The following is a 15,017-nucleotide window of genomic DNA, read 5'->3' on the forward strand; positions in this document are numbered from 1 at the left end:
GTGTTTACCTGGCACCGGGATAATGAATTTACCTGGCACCAGGATAATGTGTTTAACTGGCACCAGGATAATGTGTTTACCTGGAACAAGGATAATATGTTTACCTGGAACCAGGATAATGTGTTTACCTGGCACCAGGATAATGTGTTTACCTGGAACCAGGATAATGTGTTTACCTGGCACCTGGATAATGTGTTTACCTGGATCCAGGATAATGTGTTTACCTGGCACCAGGATAATGTGTTTACCTGGAACCAGGATAATGTGTTTACCTGGCACCAGGATAATGTGTTTACCTGGCACCAGGATAATGTTTTTACCTGGAACCAGGATAATGTGTTTACCTGGCACCAGGATAATGTGTTTACTTGGAACCAGGATAATGTGTTTACCTGGCACCAGGATAATGTGTTTACCTGGAACCAGGATAATGCGTTTACCTGGCACCAGGATAATGCGTTAACCTGGCACCAGGATAATGTGTTTACCTGGAACCAGGATAATGCGTTTATCTGGCACCAGGATAATGTGTTTACCTGGCACCAGGACAATGTGTTTATCTGGCACCAGGATAATGTGTTTACCTGGAACCAGGATAATGTGTTACCTGGAACCAGGATAATGTGTTTACCTGGCACCAGGATAATGTGTTTACCTGGAACCAGGATAATGTGTTTACCTGGCACCAGGATAATGTGTTACCTGGAACCAGGATAATGTGTTTACCTGGCACCAGGATAATGTGTTTACCTGGAACCAGGATAATGTGTTTACCTGGCACCAGGATAATGTGTTTACATGGCACCAGGATAATGCGTTTACTTGGCACCAGGATAATGTGTTTACCTGGCACCAGGATAATGTGTTTACCTGGAACCAGGGTAGTGTGTTTACCTGGCACCAGGATAATGTGTTTACCTGACACCAGGATAATGTGTTTACCTGGAACCAGGATAATGTGTTTACCTGGCACCAGGATAATGTGTTTACCTGGCACCAGGATAATGTGTTTACCTGGCACCAGGATAATTTGTTTACCTGGATCCAGGATAATGTGCTTTCCTCGCACCAGGATAATGTGTTTACCTGGCACCAGGATAATGTGTTTACCTGGCACCAGGATAATGTGTTTACCTGGCACCAGGATAATGTGTTTACCTGGATCCAGGATAATGTGTTTACCTGGCGCCAGGATGATGTGTTTACCTGGAACCATGACAATGTGTTTACCTGGCACCAGGATAATGTGTTTACCTGGAACCAGGACAATGTGTTTACCTGGCACCAGGATAATGTGTTTACCTGGCACCGGGATAATGTGTTTACCTGGCACCAGGATAATGTGTTTACCTGGCACCAGGATAATGTGTTTACCTGGCACCAGGATAATGTGTTTACCTGGCACCAGGATAATGTGTTTACCTGGCACCAGGATAATGTGTTTACCTGGCTCCAGGATAATGTGTTTACCTGGCACCAGGATAGTGTGTTTACCTGGCACCAGGATAATGTGTTTACCTGGCACCAGGATAATGTGTTTACTTGGCTCCAGGATAATGTGTTTACCTGGCACCAGGATAATGTGTTTACCTGGCACCAGGATAATGTGTTTACCTGGCATCAGGATAATGTGTTTACCTGGCACCAGGATAATGTGTATACCTGGAACCAGGACAATGTGTTTACCTGGCACCAGGATAATGTGTTTACCTGGAACCAGGACAATGTGTTTACCTGGCACAAGGATAATGTGTTTACCTGGCACCAGGATAATGTGTTTACCTGGCACCAGGATAAAGTGTTTAACTCGCACCAGGATAATGTGTTTACCTGGCACCAGGATAATGTGTTTACCTGGCACCAGGACAATGTGTTTACCTGGAACCAGGACAATGTTTTTACCTGGCACCAGGATAATGTGTTTACCTGGCACCAGGATAATGTGTTTACCTGGCACCAGGATAATATGTTTACCTGGAACCAGGATAATGTGTTTTCCTGGCACCAGGATAATGTGTTTACCTGGAACCAGGATAATGTGTTTAAATGGCACCAGGATAATGCGTTTACTTGGCACCAGGATAATGTGTTTACCTGGCACCAGGATAATGTGTTTACCTGGAACCAGGGTAATGTGTTTACCTGGCACCAGGATAATGTGTTTACCTGACACCAGGATAATGTGTTTACCTGGAACCAGGATAATGTGTTTACCTGGCACCAGGATAATGTGTTTACCTGGCACAAGGATAATGTGTTTACCTGGCACCAGGATAATTTGTTTACCTGGATCCAGGATAATGTGCTTTCCTCGCACCAGGATAATGTGTTTACCTGGCACCAGGATAATGTGTTTACCTGGAACAAGGATAATGTGTTTACCTGGCACCAGGAAAATGTGTTTACCTGGATCCAGGATCATGTGCTTTCCTGGCACCAGGATAATGTGTATACCTGGCACCAGGATAATGTGTTTACCTGGAACCAGGATAATGTGTTTACCTGGCACCAGGATAATGTGTTTACCTGGCACCAGGATAATGTGTTTACCTGGAACCAGGATAATGTGTTTACCTGGCACCTGGATAATGTGTTTACCTGGAACCATGACAATGTGTTTACCTGGCACCAGGATAATGTGTTTACCTGGAACCAGGACAATGTGTTTACCTGGCACCAGGATAATGTGTTTACCTGGCACCAGGATAAAGTGTTTACCTGGCACCAGGATAATGTGTTTACCTGGCAGCAGGATAATGTGTTTACCTGGCACCAGGATAATGTGTTTACCTGGCACCAGAATAATGTGTTTACCTGGCACCAGGATAATATGTTTACCTGGCTCCAGGATAATGTGTTTACCTGGCACCAGGATAGTGTGTTTACCTGGCACCAGGATAATGTGTTTACCTGGCACCAGGATAATGTGTTTACTTGGCTCCAGGATAATGTGTTTACCTGGCACCAGGATAATGTGTTTTCCCGGCACCAGGATAATGTGTTTACCTGGCATCAGGATAATGTGTTTACCTGGCACCAGGATAATGTGTTTACCTGGAACCAGGACAATGTGTTTACCTGGCACCAGGATAATGTGTTTACCTGGAACCAGGACAATGTGTTTACCTGGCACCAGGATAATGTGTTTACCTGGCACCAGGATAATGTGTTTACCTGGCACCAGGATAAAGTCTTTACCTGGCACCAGGATAATGTGTTTACCTGGCACCAGGATAATGTGTTTACCTGGCACCAGGATAATGTGTTTACCTGGAACCAGGATAATGTGTTTACCTGGCACTAGGATAATGTGTTTATCTGGAACCAGGATAATGTGTTTACCTCGCACCAGGATAATGTGTTTACTTGGAACCAGGATAATGTGTTTACCTGGCACCAGGATAATGTGTTTACCTGGAACCAGGATAATGCGTTTACCTGGCACCAGGATAATGCGTTAACCTGGCACCAGGATAATGTGTTTACCTGGAACCAGGATAATGCGTTTATCTGGCACCAGGATAATGTGTTTACCTGGCAACAGGACAATGTGTTTATCTGGCACCAAGATAATGTGTTTACCTGGAACCAGGACAATGTGTTTACCTGGCACAAAGATAATGTGTTTACCTGGCACCAGGATAATGTGTTTACCTGGCACCAGGATAATGTGTTTACCTGGAACCAGGACAATGTGTTTACCTGGCACCAGGATAATGTGTTTACCTGGAACCAGGACAATGTGTTTACCTGGCACCAGGATAATGTGTTTACCTGGCACCAGGATAATGTGTTTACCTGGCACCAGGATAATGTGTTTACCTGGCACCAAGATAATGTGTTTACCTGGCACCAGGATAATGTGTTTACCTGGCACCAGGATAATGTGTTTACCTTGCACCAGGATAATGTGTTTACCTGGCACCAGGATAATGTGTTTACCTGGAACCAGGACAATGTGTTTACCTGGCACCAGGATAATGTGTTTACCTGGAACCAGGACAATGTGTTTACCTGGCACCAGGATAATGTGTTTACCTGGCACCAGGATAATGTGTTTACCTGGCACCAGGATAAAGTGTTTACCTGGCAACAGGATAATGTGTTTACCTGGCACCAGGATAATGTGTTTACCTGGCACCAGGATAATGTGTTTACCTGGAACCAGGATAATGTGTTTACCTGGAACTAGGATAATGTGTTTACCTGGAACCAGGATAATGTGTTTACCTGGCACCAGGATAATGTGTTTACTTGGAACCAGGATAATGTGTTTACCTGGCACCAGGATAATGTGTTTACCTGGAACCAGGATAATGCGTTTACCTGGCACCAGGATAATGCGTTAACCTGGCACCAGGATAATGTGTTTACCTGGCACAAGGATAATGTGTTTACCTGGCACCAGGATAATGTGTTTACCTGGCACCAAGATAATGTGTTTACCTGGCACAAGGATAATGTGTTTACCTGGCACCAGGATAATGTGTTTACCTGGCACCAGGATAATGTGTTTACCTGGCACCAGGATAATGTGTTTACCTGGCACCAGGATAATGTGTTTACCTGGCACCAGGATAATGTGTTTACCTGGCACCAGGATAATGAGTTTACCTGGCACCAAGAAAATGTGTTTACCTGGCACAAGGATAATGTGTTTACCTGGAACCAGGATAATATGTTTACCTGGAACCAGGATAATGTGTTTACCTGGCACCAGGATAATGTGTTTACCTGGAACCAGGATAATATGTTTACCTGGCACCTGGATAATGTGTTTACCTGGAACCAGGATAATGTGTTTACCTGGCACCAGGATAATGTGTTTACCTGGCACCAGGATAATGTGTTTACCTGGCACCAGGATAATGTGTTTACCTGGCACCAGGATAATGTGTTTACCTGGAACCAGGATAATGTGTTTACCTGGCACCAGGATAATGTGTTTACTTGGAACCAGGATAATGTGTTTACCTGGCACCAGGATAATGTGTTTACCTGGAACCAGGATAATGCGTTTACCTGGCACCAGGATAATGCGTTAACCTGGCACCAGGATAATGTGTTTATCTGGAATCAGGATAATGCGTTTACCTGGCACCAGGATAATGTGTTTACCTGGCAACAGGACAATGTGTTTATCTGGAACCAGGATAATGCGTTTACCTGGCACCAGAGTAATGCGTTAACCTGGCACCAGGATAATGTGTTTGCCTGGAACCAGGATAATGCGTTTATCTGGCACCAGGATAATGTGTTTACCTGGCAACAGGACAATGTGTTTATCTGGCACCAGGATAATGTGTTTACCTGGAACCAGGACAATGTGTTGACCTTTCACCAACATAATGTGTTAACCTGGCACAAGGATAATGTGTTTACCTGGCCCCAGGATAATGTGTTTACCTGGAACCAGGATAATGTGTTTACCTGGCACCAGGATAATGTTTTTAAATGGAATCAGGATAATGTGTTTACCTGGCACCTGGATAATGTGTTTACATGGCACCAGGATAATGCGTTTACTTGCATCAGGATAATATGTTTTCCTGGCACCAGGATAATGTGTTTACCTGGAACCAGGGTAATGTGTTTACCTGGCACCAGGATAATGTGTTTACCTGACACCAGGATAATGTGTTTACCTGGAACCAGGATAATGTGTTTACCTGGCACCAGGATAATGTGTTTACCTGGCACCAGGATAATATGTTTACCTGGCACCTGGATAATGTGTTTTCCTGGAACCAGGATAATGTGTTTACCTGGCACCAGGATAATGTGTTTAATTGGCACCAGGATAATGTGTTTACCTGGCACCAGGATAATGTGTTTACCTGGCACCAGGATAATGTGTTTACCTGGAACCAGGATAATGTGTTTACCTGGCACCAGGATAATGTGTTTACTTGGAACCAGGATAATGTGTTTACCTGGCACCAGGATAATGTGTTTACCTGGAACCAGGATAATGCGTTTACCTGGTATCAGGATAATGCGTTAACCTTGCACCAGGATAATGTGTTTACCTGGAACCAGGATAATGCGTTTATCTGGCACCACGATAATGTGTTTACCTGGCAACAGGACAATGTGTTTATCTGGAACCAGGATAATGCGTTTACCTGGCACCAGGATAATGCGTTAACCTGGCACCAGGATAATGTGTTTACCTGGAACCAGGATAATGCGTTTATATGGCACAAGGATAATGTGTTTACCTGGCAACAGGACAATGTGTTTATCTGGCACCAGGATAATGTGTTTACCTGGAACCAGGACAATGTGTTGACCTGGCACCAAGATAATGTGTTTACCTGGCACCAGGATAATGTGTTTACCTGGCCCCAGGATAATGTGTTTACCTGGCACCAGGATAATGTGTTTACCTGGAACCAGGATAATGTGTTTACCTGGCACCAGGATAATGTGTTTACCTGGAATCAGGATAATGTGTTTACCTGGCACCAGGATAATGTGTTTACATGGCACCAGGATAATGCGTTTACTTGCATCAGGATAATATGTTTACCTGGCACCAGGATAATGTGTTTACCTGGAACCAGGGTAATGTGTTTACCTGGCACCAGGATAATGTGTTTACCTGACACCAGGATAATGTGTTTACCTGGAACCAGGATAATGTGTTTACCTGGCATCAGGATAATGTGTTTACCTGGCACCAGGATAATGTGTTTACCTGGCACCAGGATAATTTGTTTACCTGGATCCAGGATAATGTGCTTTCCTGGCACCAGGATAATGTGTTTACCTGGAAAGGATAATGTGTTTACCTGGAACCAGGATAATGTGTTTACCTGGCACCAGGATAATGTGTTTACCTGGCACCAGGATAATGTGTTTACCTGGATCCAGGATAATGTGCTTTCCTGGCACCAGGATAATGTGTTTACCTGGCACCAGGATAATGTGTTTACCTGGAACCAGGATAATGTGTTTACCTGGCACCAGGATAATGTGTTTTCCTGGCACCAGGATAATGTGTTTACCTGGAACCAGGATAATGTGTTTACCTGGCACCAGGATAATGTGTTTACCTGGAACCAGGACAATGTGTTTACCTGGCACCAGGATAATGTGTTTACCTGGAACCAGGACTATGTGTTTAACTGGCACCAGGATAATGTGTTTACCTGGCTCCAGGATAATGTGTTTACCTGGCACCAGGATAATGTGTTTACCTGGCACCAGGATAATGTGTTTACCTGGCACCAAGATAATGTGTTTACCAGGCACCAGGATAATGTGTTTACCTGGCACCAGGATAATGTGTTTACCTGGCACCAGGATAATGTGTTTACCTGGCACCAGGATAATGTGTTTACCTGGCACCAGGATAATGTGTTTACCTGGCACCAGGATAATGTGTTTACCTGGCACCAGGATAATGTATTTACCTGGCACCAGGATAATGTGTTTAACTGGCACCAGGATAATGTGTTTACCTGGAACAAGGATAATATGTTTACCTGGAACCAGGATAATGTGTTTACCTGGCACCAGGATAATGTGTTTACCTGGAACCAGGATAATGTGTTTACCTGGCACCTGGATAATGTGTTTACCTGGATCCAGGATAATGTGTTTACCTGGCACCAGGATAATGTGTTTACCTGGAACCAGGATAATGTGTTTACCTGGCACCAGGATAATGTGTTTACCTGGCACCAGGATAATGTTTTTACCTGGAACCAGGATAATGTGTTTACCTGGCACCAGGATAATGTGTTTACTTGGAACCAGGATAATGTGTTTACCTGGCACCAGGATAATGTGTTTACCTGGAACCAGGATAATGCGTTTACCTGGCACCATTATAATGCGTTAACCTGGCACCAGGATAATGTGTTTACCTGGAACCAGGATAATGCGTTTATCTGGCACCAGGATAATGTGTTTACCTGGCACCAGGACAATGTGTTTATCTGGCACCAGGATAATGTGTTTACCTGGAACCAGGACAATGTTTTTACCTGGCACCAGGATAATGTGTTTACCTGCCACCAGGATAATGTGTTTACCTGGCACCAGGATAATGTGTTACCTGGAACCAGGATAATGTGTTTACCTGGCACCAGGATAATGTGTTTACCTGGAACCAGGATAATGTGTTTACCTGGCACCAGGATAATGTGTTTACATGGCACCAGAATAATGCGTTTACTTGGCACCAGGATAATGTGTTTACCTGGCACCAGGATATTGTGTTTACCTGGAACCAGGGTAGTGTGTTTACCTGGCACCAGGATAATGTGTTTACCTGACACCAGGATAATGTGTTTACCTGGAACCAGGATAATGTGTTTACCTGGCACCAGGATAATGTGTTTACCTGGCACCAGGATAATGTGTTTACCTGGCACCAGGATAATTTGTTTACCTGGAACCAGGATAATGTGTTTACCTGGCACCAGGATAATGTGTTTACCTGGCACCAGGATAATGTGTTTACCTGGATCCAGGATAATGTGTTTACCTGGCACCAGGATAATGTGTTTACCTGGAACCATGACAATGTGTTTACCTGGCACCAGGATAATGTGTTTACCTGGAACCAGGACAATGTGTTTACCTGGCACCAGGATAATGTGTTTACCTGGCACCAGGATAATGTGTTTACCTGGCACCAGGATAGTGTGTTTTCCTGGCACCTGGATAATGTGTTTACCTGGCACCAGGATAATGTGTTTACCTGGCACCAGGATAATGTGTTTACCTGGATCCAGGATAATGTGTTTACCTGGCACCAGGATAATGTGTTTACCTGGAACCATGACAATGTGTTTACCTGGCACCAGGATAATGTGTTTACCTGGAACCAGGACAATGTGTTTACCTGGCACCAGGATAATGTGTTTACCTGGCACCAGGATAATGTGTTTACCTGGCACCAGGATAGTGTGTTTTCCTGGCACCTGGATAATGTGTTTACCTGGCACCAGGATAATGTGTTTACTTGGCTCCAGGATAATGTGTTTACCTGGCACCAGGATAATGTGTTTACCTGGCACCAGGATAATGTGTTTACCTGGCATCAGGATAATGTGTTTACCTGGCACCAGGATAATGTGTTTACCTGGAACCAGGACAATGTGTTTACCTGGCACCAGGATAATGTGTTTGCCTGGAACCAGGACAATGTGTTTACCTGGCACAAGGATAATGTGTTTACCTGGCACCAGGATAATGTGTTTACCTGGCACCAGGATAAAGTGTTTACCTGGCACCAGGATAATGTGTTTACCTGGCACCAGGATAATGTGTTTACCTGGCACCAGGACAATGTGTTTACCTGGAACCAGGACAATGTTTTTACCTGGCACCAGGATAATGTGTTTACCTGGCACCAGGATAATGTGTTTACCTGGCACCAGGATAATATGTTTACCTGGAACCAGGATAATGTGTTTACCTGGCTCCAGGATAATGTGTTTACCTGGAACCAGGATAATGTGTTTAAATGGCACCAGGATAATGCGTTTACTTGGCACCAGGATAATGTGTTTACCTGGCACCAGGATAATGTGTTTACCTGGAACCAGGGTAATGTGTTTACCTGGCACCAGGATAATGTGTTTACCTGACACCAGGATAATGTGTTTACCTGGAACCAGGATAATGTGTTTACCTGGCACCAGGATAATGTGTTTACCTGGCACAAGGATAATGTGTTTACCTGGCACCAGGATAATTTGTTTACCTGGATCAAGGATAATGTGCTTTCCTCGCACCAGGATAATGTGTTTACCTGGCACCAGGATAATGTGTTTACCTGGAACCAGGATAATGTGTTTACCTGGCTCCAGGATAATGTGTTTACCTGGCACCAGGATAATGTGTTTACCTGGATCCAGGATCATGTGCTTTCCTGGCACCAGGATAATGTGTATACCTGGCACCAGGATAATGTGTTTACCTGGAACCAGGATAATGTGTTTACCTGGCACCAGGATAATGTGTTTACCTGGCACCAGGATAATGTGTTTACCTGGAACCAGGATAATGTGTTTACCTGGCACCAGGATAATGTGTTTACCTGGAACCATGACAATGTGTTTACCTGGCACCAGGATAATGTGTTTACCTGGAACCAGGACAATGTGTTTACCTGGCACCAGGATAATGTGTTTACCTGGCACCAGGATAAAGTGTTTACCTGGCACCAGGATAATGTGTTTACCTGGCACCAGGATAATGTGTTTACCTGGCACCAGGATAATGTGTTTACCTTGCACCAGAATAATGTGTTTACTTGGCACCAGGATAATGTGTTTACCTGGCTCCAGGATAATGTGTTTACCTGGCACCACGATAGTGTGTTTACCTGGCACCAGGATAATGTGTTTACCTGGCACCAGGATAATGTGTTTACTTGGCTCCAGGATAATGTGTTTAAATGGCACCAGGATAATGTGTTTACCTGGCACCAGGATAATGTGTTTACCTGGCATCAGGATAATGTGTTTACCTGGCACCAGGATAATGTGTTTACCTGGAACCAGGATAATGTGTTTACCTGGCACCAGGATAATGTGTTTACTTGGAACCAGGATAATGTGTTTACCTGGCACCAGGATAATGTGTTTACCTGGAACCAGGATAATGCGTTTACCTGGCACCAGGATAATGCGTTAACCTGGCACCAGGATAATGTGTTTACCTGGCACAAGGATAATGTGTTTACCTGGCACCAGGATAATGTGTTTACCTGGCACCAAGATAATGTGTTTACCTGGCACCAGGATAATGTGTTTACCTGGCACCAGGATAATGTGTTTACCTGGCACCAGGATAATGCGTTTACCTGGCACCAGGATAATGCGTTAACCTGGCACCAGGATAATGTGTTTACCTGGAACCAGGATAATGCGTTTATCTGGCACCAGGATAATGTGTTTACCTGGCAACAGGACAATGTGTTTATCTGGCACCAAGATAATGTGTTTACCTGGCACCAGGATAATGTGTTTACCTGGCACCAGGATAATGTGTTTACCTGGAACCAGGATAATGCGTTTACCTGGCACCAGGATAATGCGTTAACCTGGCACCAGGATAATGTGTTTACCTGGAACCAGGATAATGCGTTTATCTGGCACCAGGATAATGTGTTTACCTGGCAACAGGACAATGTGTTTACCTGGCACAAAGATAATGTGTTTACCTGGCACCAGGATAATGTGTTTACCTGGCACCAGGATAATGTGTTTACCTGGAACCAGGACAATGTGTTTACCTGGCACCAGGATAATGTGTTTACCTGGAACCAGGACAATGTGTTTACCTGGAACCAGGATAATGTGTTTACCTGGCACCAGGATAATGTGTTTACCTGGCACCAGGATAATGTGTTTACCTGGCACCAGGATAATGTGTTTACCTGGCACCAGGATAATGTGTTTACCTGGCACCAGGATAATGTGTTTACCTGGCACCAGGATAATGTGTTTACCTGGCACCAGGATAATGTGTTTACCTGGCACCAGGATAATGTGTTTACCTGGAACCAGGACAACGTGTTTACCTGGCACCAGGATAATGTGTTTACCTGGAACCAGGACAATGTGTTTACCTGGCACCAGGATAATGTGTTTACCTGGAACCAGGATAATGTGTTTACCTGGCACCAGGATAATGTGTTTACTTGGAACCAGGATAATGTGTTTACCTGGCACCAGGATAATGTGTTTACCTGGAACCAGGATAATGCGTTTACCTGGCACCAGGATAATGCGTTAACCTGGCACCAGGATAATGTGTTTACCTGGCACAAGGATAATGTGTTTACCTGGCACCAGGATAATGTGTTTACCTGGCACCAAGATAATGTGTTTACCTGGCACCAGGATAATGTGTTTACCTGGCACCAGGATAATGTGTTTACCTGGCACCAGGATAATGTGTTTACCTGGCACCAGGATAATGTGTTTACCTGGCACCAGGATAATGTGTTTACCTGGCACCAGGATAATGTGTTTACCTGGCACCAGGATAATGAGTTTACCTGGCACCAAGATAATGTGTTTACCTGGCACCAGGATAATGTGTTTACCTGGAACCAGGATAATATGTTTACCTGGAACCAGGATAATGTGTTTACCTGGCACCAGGATAATGTGTTTACCTGGAACCTGGATAATATGTTTACCTGGCACCTGGATAATGTGTTTACCTGGAACCAGGATAATGTGTTTACCTGGCACCAGGATAATGTGTTTACCTGGCACCAGGATAATGTGTTTACCTGGCACCAGGATAATGTGTTTACCTGGCACCAGGATAATGTGTTTACCTGGAACCAGGATAATGTGTTTACCTGGCACCAGGATAATGTGTTTACTTGGAACCAGGATAATGTGTTTACCTGGCACCAGGATAATGTGTTTACCTGGAACCAGGATAATGCGTTTACCTGGCACCAGGATAATGCGTTAACCTGGCACCAGGATAATGTGTTTATCTGGAACCAGGATAATGCGTTTATCTGGCACCAGGATAATGTGTTTACCTGGCAACAAGACAATGTGTTTATCTGGATCCAGGATAATGCGTTTACCTGGCACCAGAGTAATGCGTTAACCTGGCACCAGGATAATGTGTTTACCTGGAACCAGGATAATGCGTTTATCTGGCACCAGGATAATGTGTTTACCTGGCAACAGGACAATGTGTTTATCTGGCACCAGGATAATGTGTTTACCTGGAACCAGGACAATGTGTTGACCTTTCACCAACATAATGTGTTTACCTGGCACAAGGATAATGTGTTTACCTGGCCCCAGGATAATGTGTTTACCTGGAACCAGGATAATGTGTTTACCTGGCACCAGGATAATGTTTTTAAATGGAATCAGGATAATGTGTTTACCTGGCTCCTGGATAATGTGTTTACATGGCACCAGGATAATGCGTTTACTTGCATCAGGATAATATGTTTACCTGGCACCAGGATAATGTGTTTACCTGGAACCAGGGTAATGTGTTTACCTGGCACCAGGATAATGTGTTTACCTGACACCAGGATAATGTGTTTACCTGGAACCAGGATAATGTGTTTACCTGGCACCAGCATAATGTGTTTACCTGGCACCAGGATAATATGTTTACCTGGCACCTGGATAATGTGTTTTCCTGGAACCAGGATAATGTGTTTACCTGGCACCAGGATAATGTGTTTAATTGGCACCAGGATAATGTGTTTCCTGGCACCAGGATAATGTGTTTACCTGGCACCAGGATAATGTGTTTACCTGGCACCAGGATAATGTGTTTACCTGGAACCAGGATAATGTGTTTACCTGGCACCAGGATAATGTGTTTACTTGGAACCAGGATAATGTGTTTACCTGGCACCAGGATAATGTGTTTACCTGGAACCAGGATAAAGCGTTTACCTGGTATCAGGATAATGCGGTAACCTGGCACCAGGATAATGTGTTTACCTGGAACCAGGATAATGCGTTTATCTGGCACCACGATAATGTGTTTACCTGGCAACAGGACAATGTGTTTATCTGGAACCAGGATAATGCGTTTACCTCGCACCAGGATAATGCGTTAACCTGGCACCAGGATAATGTGTTTACCTGGAACCAGGATAATGCGTTTATATGGCACCAGGATAATGTGTTTACCTGGCAACAGGACAATGTGTTTATCTGGCACCAGGATAATGTGTTTACCTGGAACCAGGACAATGTGTTGACCTGGCACCAAGATATTGTGTTTACCTGGCACCAGGATAATGTGTTTACCTGGCCCAAGGATAATGTGTTTACCTGGAACCAGGATAATGTGTTTACCTGGCACCAGGATAATGTGTTTACCTGGAATCAGGATAATGTGTTTACCTGGCACCAGGATAATGTGTTTACATGGCACCAGGATAATGCGTTTACTTGCATCAGGATAATATGTTTACCTGGCACCAGGATAATGTGTTTACCTGGAACCAGGGTAATGTGTTTACCTGGCACCAGGATAATGTGTTTACCTGACACCAGGATAATGTGTTTACCTGGAACCAGGATAATGTGTTTACCTGGCACCAGGATAATGTGTTTACCTGGCACCAGGATAATGTGTTTACCTGGCACCAGGATAATTTGTTTACCTGGATCCAGGATAATGTGCTTTCCTGGCACCAGGATAATGTGTTTACCTGGAAAGGATAATGTGTTTACCAGGAACCAGGATAATGTGTTTACCTGGCACCAGGATAATGTGTTTTCCTGGCACCAGGATAATGTGTTTACCTGGATCCAGGATAATGTGCTTTCCTGGCACCAGGATAATGTGTTTACCTGGCATTAGGATAATGTGTTTACCTGGAACCAGGATAATGTGTTTACCTGGCACCAGGATAATGTGTTTTCCTGGCACCAGGATAATGTGTTTACCTGGAACCAGGATAATGTGTTTACCTGGCACCAGGATAATGTGTTTTCCAGGAACCATGACAATGTGTTTACCTGGCACCAGGATAATGTGTTTACCTGGAACCAGGACTATATGTTTAACTGGCACCAGGATAATGTGTTTACCTGGCTCCAGGATAATGTGTTTACCTGGCACCAGGATAATGTGTTTACCTGGCACCAGGATAATGTGTTTACCTGGCAACAAGATAATGTGTTTACCTGGCACCAGGATAATGTGTTTACCTGGCACCAGGATAATGTGTTTACCTGGCACCTGGATAATGTGTTTACCTGGCACCAGGATAATGTGTTTACCTGGCACCAGGATAATGTGTTTACCTGGCACCAGGATATTGTGTTTACCTGGCACCAGGATAATGTATTTACCTGGCACCAGGATAATGTGTTTACCTGGCACCAGGATAATGTGTTTACCTGGAACCAGGATAATATGTTTACCTGGAACCAGGATAATGTGTTTACCTGGCACCAGGATAATGTGTTTACCTGGAACCAGGATAATGTGTTTACCTGGCACCTGGATAATGTGTTTACCTGGATCCAGGATAATGTGTT

At 44.3% G+C, this 15,017-nt stretch overlaps 1 protein-coding gene across 1 annotated transcript in view; it reads left to right on the top strand.

The window, feature by feature from the left end:
• Positions 1–15,017, top strand: part of LOC128685847 (nephrin-like) — a 317,772-nt gene that overhangs the window by 79,807 nt on the left and 222,948 nt on the right. The window lies entirely within an intron of this gene.

This window comes from Cherax quadricarinatus, unplaced genomic scaffold (genome assembly GCF_038502225.1).
Source record: "Cherax quadricarinatus isolate ZL_2023a unplaced genomic scaffold, ASM3850222v1 Contig11, whole genome shotgun sequence".
Taxonomy (NCBI): Eukaryota; Metazoa; Arthropoda; class Malacostraca; order Decapoda; family Parastacidae; genus Cherax; species Cherax quadricarinatus.